Below are 14,770 nucleotides of genomic sequence, written 5' to 3'. Positions count from 1 at the left end.
TGTCATCTTCATTAATGACGGTGGCTTCAATGATGCGCAATGAGCGTCATAAATGCACGTCATAAATGCTTGTCATAAATGCGCGTCATAGATTTATGAGACACAATTGCGCGTCATCAAAAATTCATGTCGGTGGCTTCAACGACAGGCATTTGTGTGTCATCTGCACCCATAGATGACGCACAATGCGCGTCATTAAAGGGGTTTTTTCTAGTAGTGAAAGTTCGATAATATAATAATAATTTTATAGTATTTAGATAAAATATATTAATAATTTTATAATCTTTTAAAAAATTTAATAAGTATTTTATAATTTTTTAAACTTTATTGACGAAAATGATCATTTGTATAACTCAACGATATCTATATATTTGAAAAAAATATATTAAATAAATATTATACGAATTTTATTATTATAAATTATTACATCTACGGACTATTAGATTTTGGTTTTAATATTATATATCATTTTAAAAATTATTATTAAATCAATCGATAATGAAATCAATTTGATTTTAATTCAATCTGTTTATTTCAATTTAAGTAATTGTTAAAAAAATTATATTTTAATTCTCAATTATCGATTCACAATATATCAATACTCGATTTTTATATCATTTAATTCATCTTAATTTATTCGAGTGGTACATCCGATTCTAGTAACATCAAAAATATATATAATATATACTCCATAATATACATCAATTAGTATTTTTCTATATAGAAAAATTATATTTGTTTTTATTTATTTTTTCTGAATAAAGGGACTTTCGTACTTATCAGAATTAAATGATAAGAATCAAATTTTCAATAGTATGAATATTTTTTATTAAAACATTAATTTTGTCTTTTAATGCTAATAATTGTATGTCCCCGTGATTTTCTAAGTTTTTATATAAAAACAAAATTTACTAAGTTTAAATGTATAATATTTTTTACTAAGTTTAATATATTTTTTCAAATAAAATATATTAGATATCGTTGAGTTATATACAAATGATAATTTTCGTCAATAAAGTTTAAAAAAAGTAAAATACTTATTAAATTATTAAAAGAGTATAAAATATTAATAAATTTATCTAAATACTATAAAATAATTATCATATTATCGAATTTTATAATTTATTACAACATTATAGTGACTATTTTGTAATAATTCATTAAATTTAATGACATTTTATAATTTTTAAAAAATTAATAGCAAAAATGGTTCTTTGAAGAGGTTAGAAGAGCTTTGAAGACATAAGTCAACGTCTGCGCCAAGAAAAAGAGGTGCAGACGTTAGAAGAGCTTCTGTCTTCTAAAAAATAAACGGTATGCGAAGCCCAATGTCTGTACGTGGTCTGCGCGGTGCAGACATAAAAGTTTTGAAGACCTTAAACATTGAAAACAAACACCCCCTAAGTGTTTGTATTTATTGTTGGACGAAAGTTAACTTTGAATAATCTTACTTTTGCGAAACATATTAAGTCTTCTTGTATTTGTTTATATCAATTAATTTTTGGGGAGTAATGACTACGGAAGTAGTGTTACTCGTGATGGTCTGGATTGCATCTGTGCTGGTAAAAGTCACTTTAACCGCAACGGAAGTTAGGTAGGATGCAGGTGCATTAATTGTAGTATATAACCCAAAAGGGAATGATGCTTGGCTATTGAGCTTCGATAGTTGAGAATATTTTCTATGCTTGGTATATACACTATGCTTCTTTGATTTATGATCCAAAAGCATTTGCTAGTTCATTATATGCCTCGATTTAGAAGATATGAGTATTCCATTTCTATCCATTTCATTGTCGTCACATTACCTGCGTTCACAACAACTTTTGCAACTCTTACTCTTTTATTTTAGCTTTTCTTTTACAGAGTTAGTCTTAACAACAATAAAAAACCATTAGCTTCGTTCCCTGTGGGTTTGACATCCTTAGCTGAAAGACTATTTCTATTTTGTAATCGACATGTGTGCGCTTGAACCTATTGCGGTCACATATCTACCGATCAACAAACTCTCTTATAGAAACATCTTATTCCTTTGATCAATTCCACCTACATAAAATGATCATATGAGTTCTCCTATATGAAATCTTTTAAAAAGGTCACGTCGAGGGTCAAACAAGCTCTCCTATATGAATCTTTTTTCCTTGAACAAACTCTTGCTGGAAATGATTGGTCGGTCGTCTTTCTAAAGAACATAGTCCTACAAAATATCAATGTTTTGAAGTACCTTTAGGTAAACGATTCAAAGATTTTGAATTCCTTGTTGAACTCTATTTTCCACTGGGAATGTACTTTTAAACCACCAAGTTGAAATTGTTTTCTATTCATACAAAATATAATGGGAATGAAAGAAAATGAACGTTCATATTTACAAATGTCTAAAAATGAATGCAAGATATCAACAATACTACAATTTTACTTTTCTTGTAGGTCTCTTCTCCCTCTCTTTAATCGATCTTTATCTTTATTGTTTATTGACTTTATCTCACATTGAGGTTCAAACCTTTCATTCCTTCCCTTCACACCCCTTCCTTATTTGTTCTAAAACGACCTTTTAGGTTTTCACTTTAGATTCACTTTTTTTAAAGCGTCCTTTTGGTTTTTCACTTTGGGTTTTTCGTATTCCATTTCTTTTTCTTAAAGTTCCCTTTGGGTTTTCATTTGGTTTTTTTTTTCTCTTATTCTTTCTTTTTTTTCCTTTCATTTTTTTTCCTTTTCTTTTTTCTCTTTTTTTTTTGATTTTCTCTTTCTCCTTTTCATTTCTCCTTTTCTTTTTCTTACAACAATGGTCTTTATATCACCCCAAATAGCAAAAACATGGAGAAACTTTCTTCAACGAGAACTAAAATTCCATCCTTCAGATGCCCCATTTCAAATCTTTGGCTTTCAAACCCCTTCATTTATTAGGCTCATTATACACTCATCATCAATAAACACAGATGTTAAGATTAATAACTACTTTAAGTTCTCTCTGCCAAAGGATTAACTCAAAGTAATACAAAGAATTTTTTGGTTTTTGTATTTAAACTACATTGACTTACTCATAAGATGCTTGAAAATGAAAGAAATTGAGCCTAGAAATGAGAAGAAGAAAAATTTATTGATGAAAATTTAGAAATTTACAAAGTCATGACAATCTCATAAAGGAAAAAAATCAAGAAATAAAGGGAAAATGCCTTCAAACATCGTTAGCATGAAAGTTTCTAAACAAATCAATTATGATAAAATCTAGAGCATTGATGTAAGCTTCTATCTAGAAGACCTCAAACGTTGTCAAAATGTATGTAGATGTGAATCTTCTCCCAAAATACCAAGCTCTCGATAGGGTTTAATTGTCGGATGCCTAATACCAAAATGCATTCGAGTTGCCCTTTCAAGTTTTCAAATCATATCCTTCTTTTGGTTTTAAGCTACCTTTTACAAATTTTCATCTTAAATCTCCCTTTTGTCACTTTTCATTAATCTTTTTCATTGTTTTATCTATTTTTTCTTTTCTTTTTCATTTTTTCTTCAAGTGTAGACTATTGATAGAGTCTAAGTTTATTGGATTTCTCAACATATCTCCATCTATTTCTGTCAAAATCAACACTCATCCGGAAATGGCATTTTTGAAAACGTATGTCCTTTCCAAATTAGGCATCTATTTCCCACGAAAGTATCTATGAATTGGAAAAATATTTTTTTATCACTAGATCACCCTCTCAGAATTCTCTCGAACAAACCTTCATATCATGAACTCACATCAGCCACTTCTGGTACATCTAACCATGAAAAATAACTTTCAACCTTTTCCCCTTAATGAGATTCAATTGATAATACCAACCTTGAACTTACTTAGCTTTATCTAACTCGACCTTTTTAAATATTCAAAGTGATAGAATCTCAACTTCAATTGGTAAAACTGCTTCCATTCTATAAACCAAATAAAAATGTATTGCCCCTGTTGACCTCCACACTAAAGTACCATATGCAAATAAAGCAAAGAGTAACTTCTCATGCCAATATATGTAAGTATAAGTAGCCTTTAAGATAACCCCATTCATCATCAGATGGCAGGTTACTAATTTATAATGCATTGTCTAAAATAATCCTTTATGGAAACCCATATCAATAAATTATCTTTTTTTTTCTTTATAAACATACAAATTGTAGATCTCATAATATTGGCATAGGAAGCATCTCCTACCCACTTACTGAAATAATTAATAGGAACCAAAATGAAGTGATTACCATTCAAAACTTTTGATGAAATTACCCTAATGACTTCCATGTCCCATATAGAAAATGGCCACGATGAAGTCACTATATTTAAAGGTAACAGAGGTGCATAAATTTTATCCGCTCATATCTGGAACTTGTAACATCTTCTTGCATAATCAATGCAATATGTTTCTATGGTGGACCAATAATATTTATATCTCATAATTTTCTGGCCATAGAAAGATCATTTGCATGTGTTCCACATATCCCATTATGCACTTCTTCAATAATATTTCTAGCTTCTCGAACATCAATGCATCTCAACAAAAATTGACCTTTGCCTCTTACTTGCAAAATATCTCCATTAAATACATATTTGGGAACCATTCTTTTGATCGTTCTTTTATCAATATCAGATGTATGTTGTTATTAAGTTTGATATTTGATATACCACAAAATATCATGGTACCATGAACGACCATATGCATCTTCTTCCAAACTATAACAATGTGTTAGGGTTTTGTACACTTACATTCTTATTGGTATTATACTAGCCCTTTTATTATAATCAAATGGGGTCATAATATATAATTTTTCATGCATCTTTAACACCTAATCTGAACCGACCAATGCACAAGCAAATAAAATTCCAAACATGCTTCCAAGCACACATAGAAACAAGCAAATCTTTCATACAATAACCTAAGAGTATTGTAGGAGAGTTAGAAGTTGGTTACCTTACTTCAAAGCAATCGAGAATTCCAACAACTCACCAAATTACTAGATTCTCATTCTTCTACGCTTTGAAGGTTTCACCCACTTTTTTTAGTTAATCAACTAACAAGGAATGAGTTACCAACTCATATAAGGACTCAAAAGAAGTAGGTAATTAGATTGGCAACTTTAAAATGTAGATTAAAAAATCTATAACCCTCTATAAACCCTTTTTCCTGGCCACCACAACCAACCAAAGGGGAAATGATACTTAAACCAAAGCTCTGTGAATGAAGATTGCAACACCTACCTTCAAAAATTACTTAAAGATCAAATGCACAATAATACTCCCACATTTATTGCACCAAAATGTAAAGAGAAAATAGGGAAGAAGAGATGCATAATAAGAAAATATATGTCAAACTTTCTATACGCCTTCCCAATGTGTGACATTTACAACATTAAAGGATTTTCAGCCTTGAAATGTTAACGATCTAATTACAATATTTGTCCTCCCTCATTTGCTCCTAAATAAAAGAAAATATCTTTGTATGATTATACAGGCTCAATTCTCCATCAATTATGCCCAAATATGGCTCACTCACTCTAACTACCTAATTATACCGGTCGATTTGTGACTTAGGTCAACATAACCCTGTTGACCCAAAATCTAGAGTGTTACACTCTAACTTTATTCTTTCTACGTCTCTTATCAAGTCTCTGTTTATGTTTTAAAGACTAGTTTAATTCAACGACTTATACACCTTTAAGTAATGACACATGCTCCAAACATCATTATTTTTTGTTGAATTCAAATAATCTTCCACATCATTGTACCAAATTTTTTACTCTTTGGAACTCATTTATTGTGAAATTGACTTAAGATTATTCTTAGCTCAAATATTATAGTTTGATTCTTTGCGGTTATTGTAATGCCCCAAATGTTAAATTAGGGACTTTATTGAAAGGATTTAAGTTTTGAGAATCTATTTGATTAATTGATAAAAGATGAGAATGAATTGGGAAGAATAGTTTTAACTAAATTGTAGTAATGGAAGACTAAAAAGGACATTTTGGTCAATTGGAGTTAGATGAATTAAAAATTCATTTCTTTTAAGGTATTAAAGTTAGAGTAAGGGGAAAAGGGGAGTAAATTTGGCCAACTCCTTTCGTTCTTCTTCTTTCCAGGGCATACTCTTCTCTATAGCTCAAAGGTGAGTTTTCAATTTACTAGTTTATTCCTTCGCTTTTAGTTGGGTTTTGAAGCATTGAGTATACTAGAAACTAAATGAATGATTTAAAGGGATCAAAACTAAGTTATGGATGGGATAATAGAGAATGAAGAAAATGAGTTTTTGAGTGATATGTTAAAATAAGAGTGTTTATGGATGTTTACTGGTAGATTTGATTTGTCAAAGTGGTAAATGAAAGATTAGAAGCATTGGATTGGATTAAGAACACATTAGGAAAAGTGGTGTGATTCATAGAATTTATTGTTCTTAGAAGATTTTAGATGTTTTAAGAGGCTAAATGAAGGAATGTTAGTATGGATAGTTAAAAAAGAGTTTAATAGCATTGTATGGTGTTTATATAACAAATTTTCACTCAATTTGGGTGAAATTGAATTGAAAACTGGAATCAACACAAACCGAGAGATCGGTAGTCACACCAAGTAGAAGTAGAGGAAGATCAAGGGGTCAATATGGGTCGAGCCAGAGACAAGAGACTCGGGGAGTGGCCCGAGTTTATAATATAAAGACCAATGAAGATAGGGATGATCCAAAAATTATAACAGGTACATTTCACCTTTTTTATGAGCATATTTTTGTTATAGTTGGCCCTGATTCTACGCAGTCTTATATTAGTACTAAGTTGGTTAGAACTAGAGGAATTCCTTTAGAACCGATTTTTAGTGAAATGATAGTGATAAACCCTATTGGTAATAGTTCAAGGGTAACAAGGTTGTGTAGAAAGTGTCCAATTAAGATTCAAGGGGTTTTCTTCTTGGTAAATTTAATGGAGTTTCCCTTTGATGAGTTTGTAATCATTTTGGGAATGGATTGGTTGTCCCTATATCATGGATGGGATGTCAGCCATGACCTCAAAGAGAATGATGTCAAAAGGATCGTAGCTTTTCTAGCTAACGTAATAGATACCATAGTTCTGGAAGAGAGATTGCATGATATCCCCACTGTTAAGGAGTTTCCAGAGGTTTTTTCAAAAGAGTTACCGGGTTTGCCTCCAGATCGAGAAGTAGAATTCAGAATTGAGGTTTATCCGGGTACCGAACCTATTTCTATGGCTTCGTATAGAATGGCTCCAACGGAGTTAAAAGAACTAAAAGCATAGTTGCAGAAGCTGCTTGATGAAGGATTCATTCGACCCAGTGTTTCTCCTTGGGGGAGCACATGTGTTATTCGTGAAAAAGAAGGAAAGGTCCATGCGGTTATGTATTGAATATTGTCAATTAAACAAGGTAACTATAAAGAATAAGTATCCTTTTCCGAGGATTGATGACTTGTTTGATCAGTTAAAAGGTGTATCAGTGTTCTCTAAGATAGATCTGAGATCGGGGTACGATCAGTTAAGGATCGAAAAGGAGGATATTTCCAAGACGAGTTTTCGGACTCGGTACGGACACTATGAATTTTTGGTAATGCCGTTTGGATTAACAAATGCTCCTGCAGAATTTATTGACTTAATGAACAAAGTATTCCATCCGTACTTGGATCAGTTAGTGGTAGTGTTGATATATGATATCTTGGTATATTCCAAATCAAGGGAGGAACATGATGCTCATCTTCGAGTACTTCTTCAGATACTTTGCGATAAGACGTTGTACGTGAAGCTGTCCAAATGTAAATTTGGTTAGCTGAGATTGTTTTCCTTGGTCATATAGTATCTGCAGAATGCATAAGAGTGGATCCCAAAAAGATTCAAGCTATAGTGGATTGGCAACCCCCAAAAAATGTTTCTAAAATTCGGAGTTTCTTGGGTCTCACTAGTTATTATAGGCGTTTTGTGAAGAATTTTTTGATGTTAGCTCTACCACTAACTAAGCTGTTGCAAAAATATATGCCTTTTGTTTGGACGAAAATATGCCAGGAAAGTTTTGATATGCTCAAGAGAATAATAATCGAGGCTCCCGTTCTTGTTCAACCCGAGTCAGGTAAAGATTATGTTGTTTTCAGTGATGCATCCCATAACGGATTGGGATGTGTGCTGATGCAAGAGGGGAAAGTTGTGGCTTATACCTAAGGACAGCTGAAGAATCATGAGAGAAATTACCCAACACGTGATTTGGAATTGGCAGTCGTAATGTTTGCTTTGAAAATTTGGCGCCATTATATGTATGGTGAGCGTTGCCATGTTTTCATGCACCATAAAAGTCTAAAGTATTTGTTAACTCAGAAAGAGTTGAACCTAAGGCATAGAAGATGGATTGAACTCCTAAAGGATTATAATTTAGTTATTGACTATCATCCGGGAAAGGCTAATGTGGTAGCATATGCGCTCAGTCGAAAGACTTTAACAACTTTAAAGGCTTTAGATGAACGTATGTATTTAAAAGAAGATGGTGATTTGATTGCTAAATTAAGGTTAAGGCCTGTGTTTTTGGATCGGGTTAAAGAGCTGCAAGGTAGAGATAAGAAATGCTTAATGAGATTGGCGCAAGTTGAAAAATAAGAAGCCAAAGATTTCAAAATTAGGGATATTGGATGCTTATATTATCGTGGAAGACTATACATTCCTGATGATGATGAAATTGAGGAAAGATATACTGGGTGAGGCATATTTTAGCCCTCTGACGATGCACCCAAGTGGAAATATGATGTATCAGGATTTGAAAAGTCGTTATTGGTGGCCTGACATGAAAAGCGCTGTCACAGAGTTTGCTGCAAAATGTTTGATATGTCAGCAAGTGAAAGCTGAACACCAAGTGTCATCCAGGTTACTACAGCCAATATCCATTCCTGAGTGGAAGTGGGATCAAGTCACAATGGATTTTTTTAGGGCTACCGTTGTCGCCGAGTAAAAAGGACTCGATCTGGGTAATAATAGACAAATTGACCAAGACAGCTCATTTTTTTCCAGTTTGAGTAGATTACTCAATAAATAAGTATGCTGAGCTGTATATAAAATAGATAGTTAGATTGCATGGAGTACCGATATCGATACTGTCCGATCATGACCCCAGGTTTACTTCAAGATTATGGAAGTCTTTGCATGAGGCATTGGGTACTCGATTGAAATTTAGTACAACTTTTCATCCTTAGATAGATGGGCAGTCAGAGCGAGCTGTTCAGATACTGGAGGATATGCTTAGGGCATGTGTGATTGAATTTAAGGGATCGTGGGAAATGTATTTGCCTTTAGTAGAATTTGCATATAATAATAGTTATCAACCTAGTATTAAGATGGCCCTATATGAAGCTCTATATGGGAGAAAATGTAGAACATCATTAAATTGGTTTGAATTGAAAGATCGGGATTTGGTTGGCCCAGATTTGATGAAAGATATAGAGGATAAAGTAAAGATTATCCAGAGCAATATAAAGATAGCCTCAGATCGATAGAAGTCCTATGCGGATTTGAAAAGAAAAGAAATAGAATACCAAGAGGGAGACAAAGTATTTTTTTAAAGTATCACCTTGGAAAATGGTGTTACGTTTTGGGAGAAAAGGAAAATTGAGTCTGAGGTTCATTGGACCCTAAGAGATATTAAAAAAGGTTGGATCTGTAGCGTATCAGTTAGCTTTGCCTCCGGATATGGACAAAATCCACAATGTTTTTCATGTATCAATGCTTAGGAGGTACATATCATATCCCTCGTATGTTATCATTCCTGAAGAAATAAAGATCCGGCAAGATTTTACTTATGAGGAAGAACCAGTATGGATCTTGGCTAGGGAAACCAAGGAATTACGTAATAAAAGGATTTCATTGGTCAAAGTGCTTTGGAAAAATCATAAGGTGGAAGAAGCTACTTGGGAGAGAGATGAGGATATGAAAAAGCAGTTTCCACATCTCTTCGATTCAGGTACTTCTTTAAATTCGAGGATGAATTTCCTTAAGGGGAGAATTGTAATGTCCCAAAATGAATTGGGAAGAATAGTTTTAACTAAATTGTAGTAATGGAGGATTAAAAAGGACATTTTGGTCAATTGGAGTTAGATGAATTAAAAATTCATTTCTTTTAAGGTATTAAAGTTAGAGTAAGGGGAAAAGGGAAGTAAATTTGGTCAACTCCTATCATTCTTCTTTTTTTCCCATGCATACTCTCCTCCATAGCTCAAAGGTGATTTTTCAATTTACTAGTTTATTCCTTCATTTTTTTGTTGGATTTTGAAGCATTGAGTATGTTAGAAACTAAAGGAATGATTTAAAGGGGTCAAAATTAATTTATGGATGAGATAATAGAGATTAAAGAAAATGGGTTTTTGAGTGATATGTTAAAATCTGAGTGTTTATGGATGTTTACTGGTAGATTTGACTTGTCAAAGAGGTAAATGAAAGATTAGAAGCATTGGATTAGATTAAGAACACATTAAGAAAAGTGGTGTGATTCTTAGAATTGATTGTTCTTAGAAGATTTTAGATGTTTTAAGAGGCTAAATGAAGGAATGCTAGTATAGATAGTTAAAGAAGAGTTTAATAGAATTATATGGTGTTTATATAACAAAATTTAACTCTATTTGGGGTGAGAATCGGGTTAGAAATTGAAAATTCTGGGTACGGGTATCAGTATTGATTGAACAGTACTTATACTACAGGCTAGAAATAGGATGAAATTGCTAAGTAGTATCGATATTGATTGAATCAATATCGATATCGAAGGGGAAATATCGATACCGAAGGGAAGGTATCGATACCATTTCGAAACAAAATGCAAAAATGGTATCGATACCATAAGAAAGTATCGGTACTATAGTATAGTAGTATCGATACCATGGTAGTAGTATCAATACTATGGAGCCAGAAATGTTTAAAATAGGTTGATATTGTTATAGAAAGTAAATGATAAGTCCTTTTAAGTATTGTTTAAGTATATTGGTTAAAAAATATACTAACATTGAGTATGGTACATGTTTTAATTAATGATTGAGTAAATCAAAACGAAGCTCCTGGGATAAGTAAAACTAAGGGAGAAGGCAAAGTACCAGAGTAATCAGCCTTACGTTTTGGGTACATAGCGGGGAAGCCAAGTGAGTACATTTATCATGTTCATTAGGAATTATATATAAATTTTGTTAAAACATATGTTGTAATGGTATATCAGTACTAAGTGTACTACATGCACTATGTGTGCATAACCACGGAATTCATCATGAGTTGATGAATAGCCGTACATGAACTATGTGTGAAAAACCACAGAATTCCTCATGAGTTGATGAATAGTCGTGCAGGCAATATGTGTGCAAAACCACGGAATTCATCATGAGTTGATGAATAATTGTACAAGCACTATGTGTACAAAACCATAGAATTCAGCATGAGTTGATGAATTACCGTATAGGCACTACTTGTGCATTCTAATAAATGAACATGAATAGAAAGTGAGTAATAACCATATTAGCACTAATGGTGCAAAGTTATAAGAGTTATAATGAGGTTTACAGAGTTGCTCGATAATAGAAATGTTACCCTATGTTTATGTTTATAAGTTGCTTATGATTTAGTATGCCTCACTAAGTAATACTTAACGTGTGTGTTTTTCATGCGTAGGTTGAATACAAGCTGAGTAAGGAGATCATCAGATATCAAGTCAAAGTCGCCTCATCAGTAACAGTATGACATACTTGTCTACTTTTGATATATTGTAGTCGGCATGTAATAGGTTTAGTAGTAATGCTTTGAAAAGCTTTTGAATTAAACTACTCTAAAACTGTGAAATGTGAAACATCTCTGTTACTTGTTTATTTAAGTTTAATTCATATTTTTAATTATAACTAAATTATAATGGTTTGAAAAAATTAAACAAAATTGTACAGATTTTTAAATTGGAAATTATTTTAAAAAGTGATGTGACACATGTAGCATGTATACATAAAGGTATACGGGAGATGGGTGTTATAGATACACAATAAAATCATTAGGAATTGTTGATTTTCTTTAGTAGATTTCAATATTGAACTTATGGATCATGTTGTTCAATTTATTTTTTAACTTTCTTAAATAACTTGATTTATTGGAGTGTTTTCATCGGTTTGTAGATTTTCTTGATTAGTTGCTGAATACATGGTTATGCTTAAGGAGTTTAATGTACGGTCTTTCACTTTAACTAGGAGTGTTCAATCGGTTAAAAAGGTGGCCGACTGAACCAAATTATCATTAACCGAATTAATCGAACTTTTTTTAACCGTTAATCGAACCGAACTTTTTTTTGAAAATATTAACCTAACCGAATAAAGTTCGGTTATTTCGATCGGTTAACCGAATTTTTTAATTAAATTAATTTTAATATAATAGAATTTTTTTTTAATTTGGGTTAAAATTTAATTAGGTATTTATAATTTAATGAGTCTAGTGTGGTTAAAAAATAATTGGGTCTTAATTCTTAATGGTTTTGAGTTTAAAATATGTATTTAATATATTTAATAATTCTGGTTAATTAATTGATTTTTAACCGAATTAACTGTTAACCGAATATTGAAAAAAACATTAACCGTTATCCCACCGAACTAATTCGATGACTGACCAAACAAATCAAACTAATTTAACTCAATCGATTAATTCGATTAAAACCGAAAAATGAACACACCTGAATTTTAGAGGAAGGTTAACCTACGAGAATCGTGTCCCAAGATAGAGTCCTCCCACTAATTGAGTCATTCTGAAGAAATTTTGTATTAATTTATTCCATAATTCTAGTTCAATGAGATGGACAACAAAATCTACTTCATTTGGGCCTTTCAGCATATTCAATGAAATACTCCTTCGGTCTAGTTTCTTTCCTTGTGGGCTTAAAATCTCATTATACACTTATAATTCACTCAATTTCTAACTATTGAATAACTAAAAAGGTGTGCTTGGGAAAATCTTTACTGTAACTCGATACAATATACGCGCAAATGTTTTTGAGAACTTCGACCGAGGTGGGATCATGCGATTAAGGTGGCTCATAATTTAATCTTAATAAAATAAATATGATTATTTGATAATTAATGGAGAGTAGTAAATTTTCATTAGGCAACCATAGAAAACAGGAGTACAGATATTTTGATCTCCAAAACACATACAATAGAATAGCATGCATGATTTTTATTGTATATCCCCACATTGTACAACATTGAGTATGGTACATGTTTTTGTTGGGTTAAACAAAAGTTTTTGTTGCAATTCAATCCACCAAATATGAATGCAAAGTTGCGAAATGACTTGACATCTTTTAATCAATTATAAGATGAGAATTTGTTTGAGGCATGGGAGAGATTCAAAGATTTGCTGCATAAATTTCCAATGCATGAATTCCCACATTGGAAGTAAATGGAAATGTTCTATACAGGGTTAAACATTCACACTCGAATGGTGGTGGATGCTTCAGCAAACGAAACGTTGCTGGAGAAGACATATAATTAGGCCTATGATATTCTGGAAATAATATCAAACAATGATTATCAATACCACAATACGAGGAACATCTTTGGCAAACGCAATGCTGCAACAATGGATTTTGATGATTTCCATTACATGGCTTCCCAAATCAGAGCATTGACGGATATGGTGAAGAAGTTACAAAAGTCGAGGGGTATGTACGAGGTAAAGACATCATCCCTTCTCTCATATGGTTAATGTGGAGATGATCATAGCTAAGAGTAATGCCCCCAAAATCCTGAATTTGTCTACTATGTGAGGAACCATCCTGAATTTCTATGGCAATAGTTACAATGCCAAATTCTGTAACCATCCCAATTTATCTTGGAGGAGCCAAAATGTTGCAAATTCACAAAAGCAACATTATATTTAGCCGCGGTATTATAATCAACAACAGTCAATGCCTCAACATCGGACACACGATCACGTCAAAATTATCAAGGATAACATTCTAGTCAAGCTTCCAATCTTACTTCTCTTAAAGCTTTAATGAAGGAGTGCATGGCAAGTCAAACATCATTATTAATAGCTTTAGAAAGTCCGGTTGGACAATTTGAAAGTGCACTGAGCAGTAGACAACAAGGAATTATTCCTAGTAACACCGAAGTTCCAAAGCCATAAGGGAAATCTCATTACTACGAGCATTGCAAAGCCATCACAACGAGAAACAATCTCCATATTTGGAAGCCTACTGAGGAACCTAAGAAGAAAGATGATGATAGACCTAGATATCAAGATAAAGGCAAAGAAATGGAGGTGGACCTTGAATCCACTGTTGATGTTACAGTAAGGGAGACAGAACAATGTAGTAATTTTGGGACAACGCTAGCAGCAATGCAAACAGCGTTGCTTTTTGTTATGCCACCACCGATGTTGAGATAATTGAACCCAAGACCTTCACTATCGTTTCCCCAAATATTTGAGAACACCAAAGAGAACCAGTAATTCAAAAACTTCATCAAAGTCATGAGATAATTAACAATCAACATTCCATTTATTGATGCATTGGAGCTAAATCCGAACTACATCAAGGTCATGAAGGAGGTACTTTCGAAGAAGTGAACATTTGGTGAATTCAAAATTATTGCACTTACAGAAGGGTTCAGTTTTATGACGGTGAGTATATTGCCACCAAAATTAAAAGATCTAGGGAGTTTTATTATCCCTTGTGTTATTGGTTTCAATAATTGTGAGGCTTGAGGTAGCTTTAGGTTACATAATTAACCTAATGCCTCTATTTATTTTCAAGAAATTTGGTATTGGTGAG

At 32.6% G+C, this 14,770-nt stretch overlaps 1 non-coding gene across 1 annotated transcript; it reads right to left on the bottom strand.

Moving 5' to 3' along the window:
- Positions 1-13,273: 13,273 nt before the first annotated feature.
- LOC120147816 lies at positions 13,274-13,379 on the bottom strand. The gene has a single exon (XR_005518319.1). It is a non-coding gene; the product is annotated as a small nucleolar RNA R71 (small nucleolar RNA).
- Positions 13,380-14,770: the final 1,391 nt, after the last annotated feature.

Source organism: Hibiscus syriacus, unplaced genomic scaffold (genome assembly GCF_006381635.1).
Source record: "Hibiscus syriacus cultivar Baekdansim isolate YM2019G1 unplaced genomic scaffold, ASM638163v2 tig00110943_pilon, whole genome shotgun sequence".
NCBI lineage: Eukaryota > Viridiplantae > Streptophyta > Magnoliopsida > Malvales > Malvaceae > Hibiscus > Hibiscus syriacus.
This window is presented reverse-complemented; position numbering and strand designations above follow the sequence as displayed.